The sequence below is a fragment of the Salvia miltiorrhiza genome, chromosome 3 (genome assembly GCF_028751815.1).
Source record: "Salvia miltiorrhiza cultivar Shanhuang (shh) chromosome 3, IMPLAD_Smil_shh, whole genome shotgun sequence".
In the NCBI taxonomy this organism is placed as follows: domain Eukaryota; kingdom Viridiplantae; phylum Streptophyta; class Magnoliopsida; order Lamiales; family Lamiaceae; genus Salvia; species Salvia miltiorrhiza.
This window is the reverse complement of record NC_080389.1, coordinates 25,203,707-25,211,143: the sequence shown is the minus strand read 5'-3', so window position 1 is coordinate 25,211,143 and position 7,437 is coordinate 25,203,707. Positions and strand designations below refer to the sequence as shown.

Genomic DNA, 7,437 nt, shown 5'->3' with positions numbered 1-7,437 from the left:
ACGATGCTACATCTATGCTAGTCGTCATCTCAGTCTACTATCGTGGAAAACATTATTTGCTCTAGTCTGTCATCTCGATCTCCTTGAATTTGCTGTTGCCTATTCTGGCTTAGCATCACTTCTTCTCGTCCTCGAATTTGTTAGCTTGTTGCATACTTGGCTAATATAAGAAAATCCATAATCAAACAGTCATGCTCGTCCCGTAATAATTATATTCTATGGCTGCTCCCATATATCGTGTTTCTTCCAAACACTCTTATTGTTATACCATCCTAGTTACCTAGACATTCCTAATTCTTGTCGGATGTGGTAGGGTAATAGGATGTGATGAATAAAAATTCTTGATTTTGAACAAGACGAGCTCAAGTAATGGAATGATTCCATAATAGCCAGTGCTGTTTCAAGGATAATGAAGAAGTTACAATCAAGGCAAGATCAAAAGCTAGAACAAAATCTAGAACAAAAACTGAGATATGATATGATAGAAATAAATCAATACTGGAGGTAGAAACAATCCATTAAGTGGAAAATGAATAAATTGTCCACTGTTAAAGCAAGGGGCAAGGATTTCCAACACAAATGGCTCGGGCTCAAACACAGTGGATCTGGAAAAAAAATTTCTCAATAGGAAATAGTTCATCTCCTGTTGGAGTTCAAATGGATGCAGAAAAATTTAAATACGACCAAGCGGGATAGGGACTCAATAAGTCTACTCTCATGACTACTCTAGCGATGAAACGCGCGGTCCCGGTGAAAGTACCTCTATTTCAAAGTACTATTGGTCGATAGTATCTATGCATTCCATGAAGTCTCCATAACACGTTCGTCCTATTAGGGTCGTGTCCCTAAATCGCGATGAAAACTCTAACTCTCGTCGTATTATCTCAACGGTTGGTTTCTCTGTTCTTTTCTTCATCTTCTTCATCTTCTTCTCGGTTTATGCTTGGTTCCCTCTTCTTTTCGGAGGTATACTACAAAAGGAAAAAGAGTTATATAACTATCGATCTCTAACTAACCGTTCGTCTTTGCAAAATACAAATCCTCGTTTCTCATTTCACTTCTATATCTCATTTGTGATCTCAAAGTTCTCAAAACTCTCATCCAGTCTATTTCTCGTCTATCATCGTTCGAAATTCTCATCAATCTCTATTTCTCATTTTTCATCATGCATCAGCATCATCATCATTCTCAAAGCTCTGCTAAAGATAGTGAAACTCACTAATCATAAACATCTCTTGTATATATATATATGGAAAATTGCCTCTCTATCGAGGTCTTTTACAAAAGTGAAGTCTTATGCACAAAAGTCCTAACTCCAAAATGATGCTCTGGCTATACAAGCATCATACATACTAAGCATATATAGATCTAGGCTATACACACATACACACTATACTATGCTTCTCTACCTATATATATATATAACAACTATGCACCTATACATATATACGCGTCTACAAGACATACGTAATCACTAGGCATCATCTCTCAAGATCCAGCTCGTCGCCTCAATCAATACGGGCTGTCATAATCTGACTCATCCACTATCGGAGTATAGACAGGTGTCTCAGGAATAGGTATCCACGTATCAACTCCATCGGCCGTAGTCTGACGCTGCAGTGGCTGAGTCCAACCATAGCCGACCGTCATCTCTGGAGTCTCCTCCTCGGGGTCCTCCTCATCACTATCGGAGCGTGCCGGCCGAGATCCTCCCTCCTGAGCGTCTCGGTACGGTGAATATAGAATCGGGTGCATGTACGTCTGGAAGGCCAAAGTGCCAAGCTCAGGCAGCGGGGCAACCCTCGGATATGGATCGGAAGGAACATGCTGCGTCTCAGACTCAGTAGAATCAATCGGCTGTGTCGACTCAACAGGTGGCAATGGCAACGGTGTCGTCGCCGGTGTCAAATCCCAAGGCGGGAAATCAGCACTGGGAGAAGGAATAAGTGATACAAACGCAAACGGATCACGCTCAATCCCAGGTGAGTACGGCTCGAAAACCATCGGCTCTGGATCATCAGACTCGAGAGAAACTGAAATCGGATCAGCTGGGGGTAGAGGTGCCATCAAAATCGGCTCCTCGAGAGGTGGAGGTACAACAACTAGCTCCCTTCCCTGGGCTGGTCCCTCAAGCTCTCTATACGGCGGTGAAGGCGGATCGCCATGAGCAAAATAATGGTGGCTCAGCGTCGCGATGAAGCCACTAAGGTCTCCGTACATGATGCCCTCCAACCAGGTAGTATCTACGTACTGGGGCACTAAAGATGTCGCCCAGTCTCGCCACAAAGGTGGCAATAGTGGAATCAAAAGCGTAATGGCCTCCGCGCCATCGATCCCATAGGGAATAGCCCTCCTCCATCGTCGGTGATAGTGTGCCAGAAGTTCACCCAAGGTGTCATCCTCATCCGGGATATACTCCCTGAACCATCGCTGCATCGCTGTCTCGATATGACTCGGCATCCTGTAATATAAAACATCATATCCATTAGAAAATGGATGACGAAACTTACTTGGTACATCTCAATCAACAACATACTCGTCCTCGTTTGGTACGGTGGGGCATCGGCTATACTAGCCTCAACATTCCTCCTCATATTCCACATCAACTGCCTCATATCAGATTCCATCATCTCAAATAATTCCGTCATCAAAACAATTCATAACTCATTAGTAACCCAAACTCAGCTTTTAACAGAAAAGCAATAAGTAACAACATCAACCTCTTACCTCGTTAAGCCGGAGGAGATGGGGTGCTGGGGTTTCGTTTCAAACTGACTCTCTCAAACTAGCCTAAGAATTCAAATTAGACTAGTACTCAAGTTAAAAAGATACCAGTAATCAAAGGTTCAACTCAGTCAAGCAATAGACTCAGAGCAGATGACCTGCTCTGATACCACCCTGTCGCAGCCCGAAATCCCAACACTAGTGATAGTGGGGTACGAGTATCGATACGACTATTTTTAAAGAATAAAAGATAAGAAGAATAGGTCGAACATCAAGCGGAAGCTCACATCAAAGCATGCTAAGGAAAATATTATTAATTGAACCCAAGGGTAAAATCGTCAACGTCATTGTAACTTTTTAATTATCAGGAATTTCACGAACAAAAACAAAACAGGTATAGCTTATTTTTCATAAGGAACATAATATGCAGAGTATCGCAGAAAAAGGCGAACCAGTTACATGTATGGAGACACATAACCGTGAGTATATTACTTGATTCATATTCAAAGTAACTTCACATCAAGACTTTATCGATAAAAAGGAAATACGATAAAGCAAATACGTCATCTAACGATCCCCCACCAGCACCAGACCAATCTCACTCCTAGCTTAGCCTGCACATTTAGAAATACATGCAGGGCGTGAGTATATAATACTCAGTGGGCAAACGCCGAAAAAAACAAGAAAGGCGCTCTTAGAGCTATAAGTTTGAAACTTGCCACATCTCAGCAATACACAGAAATAAGTTAGTATCAATGAATCTGTGCATGCAGTTTTCATAATCAACATCATAAATAAGTAACTGCGCAGTTTAAACATTCATCATGTATGTACCACATCCACTACTCATCATCAAAGGTACTGAGAAGTAGGCCTCCCTCTCAAGTACCGTGACCGGCCGACCCGAAGACGGCTCACAGTCACCTCTGTGCACAAAATCCCGCTTGTGGCAGGACCGAATTCGTCTCATCAGTAGAGGGTAACACACAAGCTCAACATCGAAAATTGGCAAGTCAAACGGTTCTCAAATATCATTTATCTCAAAACATTTGTTAATCTCATAACATCATTATATCATTAAATCATTTTAGAAAGCTCGAATAATATTTGTATACTCAAAATATTGCCCACCTGAAGACCTTACTCAAAAACTCCCGTCAAAGTGGAGTTACTTACTTCCTTGCTCTGCTCGTGTCTTCAGGGATCATCGTCATCATCGAAGGTTCATGTCAGAAAATGAATCTCGATTAGAAACTCATTGGCAAAATCTCATGCCTTAACTCATGTTTTATCTTATATTCTATCTCTTAATCAACTCTACATAAACTCTTTACTCATTTCAAATCCTTAAGTCCAAGGATAGGTTTCAAGAAAATCATGATTCTAAGTCTCGATTTATCACTCATATAAGGCTCGTCTAATATCATTCAAACACTTAGGCAACACAATCACATAAGGCACATAAGAAAATACCATCAAACGTCATCAAGACATGTTCTGTTTTTACACAGACTTGACTTCAAACTTTAACACGTTCTGACTCCGACATCCCCTGGACTCCAGACCCATACCAAAAGAAAGGTATTTGAGTCTAGTTTCATTTAAAAAAAAGTAGAGTCAGAAACTACAAGTGGTTTGGGAGATATGGCGTTTTTACCAAGGTCTACCATATTCGGCAGTTTTGAGCAATCGGAAACATTGATTTTTCTAAAATAGTAAACGTTGTCAAACTGAGCTCAAATTTGGTGGATATCTATCCCATACAGTAAGGTTGATACCATAAAAATTTGGAAATCTAATTCACACAGGAAGTCACTGAAATGAATGACTTTGTCCCCTGTTCTCTGAAATTCCCGGCAGAAATGTGCAGATTTGGTTTTGCATTTTATAAAAATAGTAAATCAAGTCCAAATGACTTGAAATTTTACAGAGGTTCTCAAGACTCATGTAGGGACATTCTGTAAAATTTTCAAAGCTTTTTGATATCGACAAACCGTCGATCACAGTAGGTCAGTAGCCTACGAAAAATCACCAAAAATTCATTCCCAACTCTTAAATGCTCAAATTAACATTTATACAAAGCAACCACATCAAAACTCATTTTAAGCACTTAAAGCACTTAAAAACATTCAAATACATCAAAATACTCATAATACTCAATCTTGACTCTTTTCTTTCATCATCCACTCAAATCTCAAGGAAAACGTTTCTACAACGTATCAATCAAATTCTCTTTTCAATCTCATGCTCAAAATTTCTCAATCATTCATTATTGACCTCATACATCATGTAACTCATTTTACACATATATTTCCCTTTTTATCATGTAAACTAACTCTAGTGAAAAACTCATATATCATCATAAAATTCTCAACAAAAGCATGACAACTTCACAAAATGATCATAAATCAATTTGACCTCATTTTATCATTCGTTAACCCCACATCATATGAGAACTCAAAAACTCCTTCAAACTAAACTAAGTCCAAATTTTACTTAGCTTACATTAGACTTAATCAAACATATTAAAACACTACTATCATGCTCAATTACACATATCTTAAGTTAAATCACTTAATAGACACATAGACAAGAAGATCCTAATTTTTATTAAACTAAACTCTAAGAAATTTTATAAACTCACATGGATCTTTAATCTCATCATATATCTATCAATTTTAGTCATTTAAACTCACATCAAAACCATCAATTCACAAATAAGGGCATATATACACATATCCCTAATTCTAGTAAACTAACTCACATCAAAACTCCAATTGACATCATATACTCAAATTACTCCATCAATCATCATCATATACACCTCATAGACTCATTTTCATCATCAATTCATCACCTCGATCATCAACTCAAAAATTCCCAATTTGGGGTAAACCAACTCAACCAAATTTTTACATCACAAAGCATAGCTTTTCAAAACACACACAAATCATTACCAAACATCACATAGATCATTTTTCTCACCTCAATTCAAGGAAAGAAGAAGAAAAATTTTTGAAGGGTAAGATACCCAAATTTTCGAAAATTTGAAGGAAAAAGGGAGGGGGTGATTTCTTGCTCCAATCCTTCAAATAAACTCATATACAAACTCATACAAATTATATCTATGAATATGGAGATCACTTACCCAAGTTTTCACCAATTATCCAAATTTTCTCTCACTATTCTTGAAACCAATCTTCAAGGATTCTCTTGAATTTAAGGAGATGGAAGTGTTTATGGAGGATTTAAGTAGTGATTTATGTGTTTGGCATACTTTGGTAGAGCTTCGGAGGTCTCATCTATGGCTAACAATGGAGGAAAGTAGAGAGATGAAGGGAGGGAGAGAGATGACCGAAAATGGGGTGGAGAAGAGAGAGGAAACTTTTGCAAGATTGTATTTGATTTGGATGATCTTGTGTATCTTTAAAGAGATTTGTAAATCTTAGGGAATATTTAGTAATTAATGGATGATCTCTCTCTCACTCTAATCTCTCTCTAATCTCTACACTCTCCATCTCATACTCTCAATTCTCTACTCTCTCAATTCTATACTTAGCAAAATTTAGGCATATAACATATGGTATGGGTAATTAAATAAAGTGTGTGAAAGGTGATCAAATAAAATCACAAAACTATGGTAAAGTCACTCATTAATAAAATACCACATCATAAATATTCATGTGACCAAAATAATAATTATAGCACTCATATTAGTGCACTCACATATATATAATATTCCTCTTCGTAGGAAGGAAAATAATTAAAAAAAATATTATGCTCGGAAAAATTTTCATAAACCGGCATCATTCGATTTCTCGATAAAAATAAACTGCACTTGCTTTGTAAACTTAATAAAAATTCCAAGTGCTAAGGTCTCAAATAAAAATCATAATCACTTGGTCATAATGACACACGTCACAAAATCACATAATCACTCAGTCACGTAAATTCACATAACATCACATCAAAGCAGTCGGCAAACACAAACAGACTAAACGTCTCTCTCTAACCGACTATTTTCATCGAGGTTCTCACTCTTTCTTCCTCGGCTCTATATCCAACTCAGTATTCCTATTTTTCTTAATAGGACAGTCAATCTCTAATAATTCAGTATCCGGTAACTCTATTCCCGGTAGTTGGAAAAATAAAATCTCAGCTCAATTCAATCAGCATCTCTATCTCAACTCATTTCTCAAATCTCATCACTCTAATTCCATCATCGGTTTATTCACTCGTATCTCTATTTAAAAGACAATCCGTCTTATCTACTCATAAAAAAAGTAGTCTCGTATTTCGACATCTCGGTACTCTTATTAGTGTTAAGACACTATCTCACAACATGAGGAAAAGTACGGGGTGTTACATCTACAGTCTCCCTCAGAACCTAATCGTTCTGGTTCATCAGAGAAAATTCAAGCTGTTGCAGCCATGCAATTTGAGGCCAGGAGAAATGCCACAAATCATCTGCTATCTCTTCTTGGTGATTTCGATACCTCTCTAGAAGTCTATCAGAATCCTCATAGACTTCTTACCTACACATTTCTCAAGACGGTTTCCTGCCCTCAAGTCAATGATCTTCAACGTTTTGAGACTGAAGATTCTTTTGAAATTAAAGAAGCCACTTTGTTTAGCATCTTCAATTTCACCAGAGTATGGGATGTCATTTATGGCTTTGATAGGTTTGCTCTGGAGTATCTCAAAGCACATGGT

General features: G+C 38.0%; 1 long non-coding RNA gene across 1 annotated transcript; it reads right to left on the bottom strand.

Moving 5' to 3' along the window:
• Positions 1 to 3,059: 3,059 nt before the first annotated feature.
• LOC131013911 (uncharacterized) lies at positions 3,060 to 6,697 on the bottom strand. The gene is made up of 3 exons (XR_009097904.1): positions 5,873 to 6,697; positions 3,856 to 3,919; positions 3,060 to 3,338 (listed from the first exon to the last, which is right to left on the bottom strand). It is a non-coding gene; the product is annotated as an uncharacterized LOC131013911 (long non-coding RNA).
• Between the last annotated feature and the right edge of the window lie 740 nt (positions 6,698 to 7,437).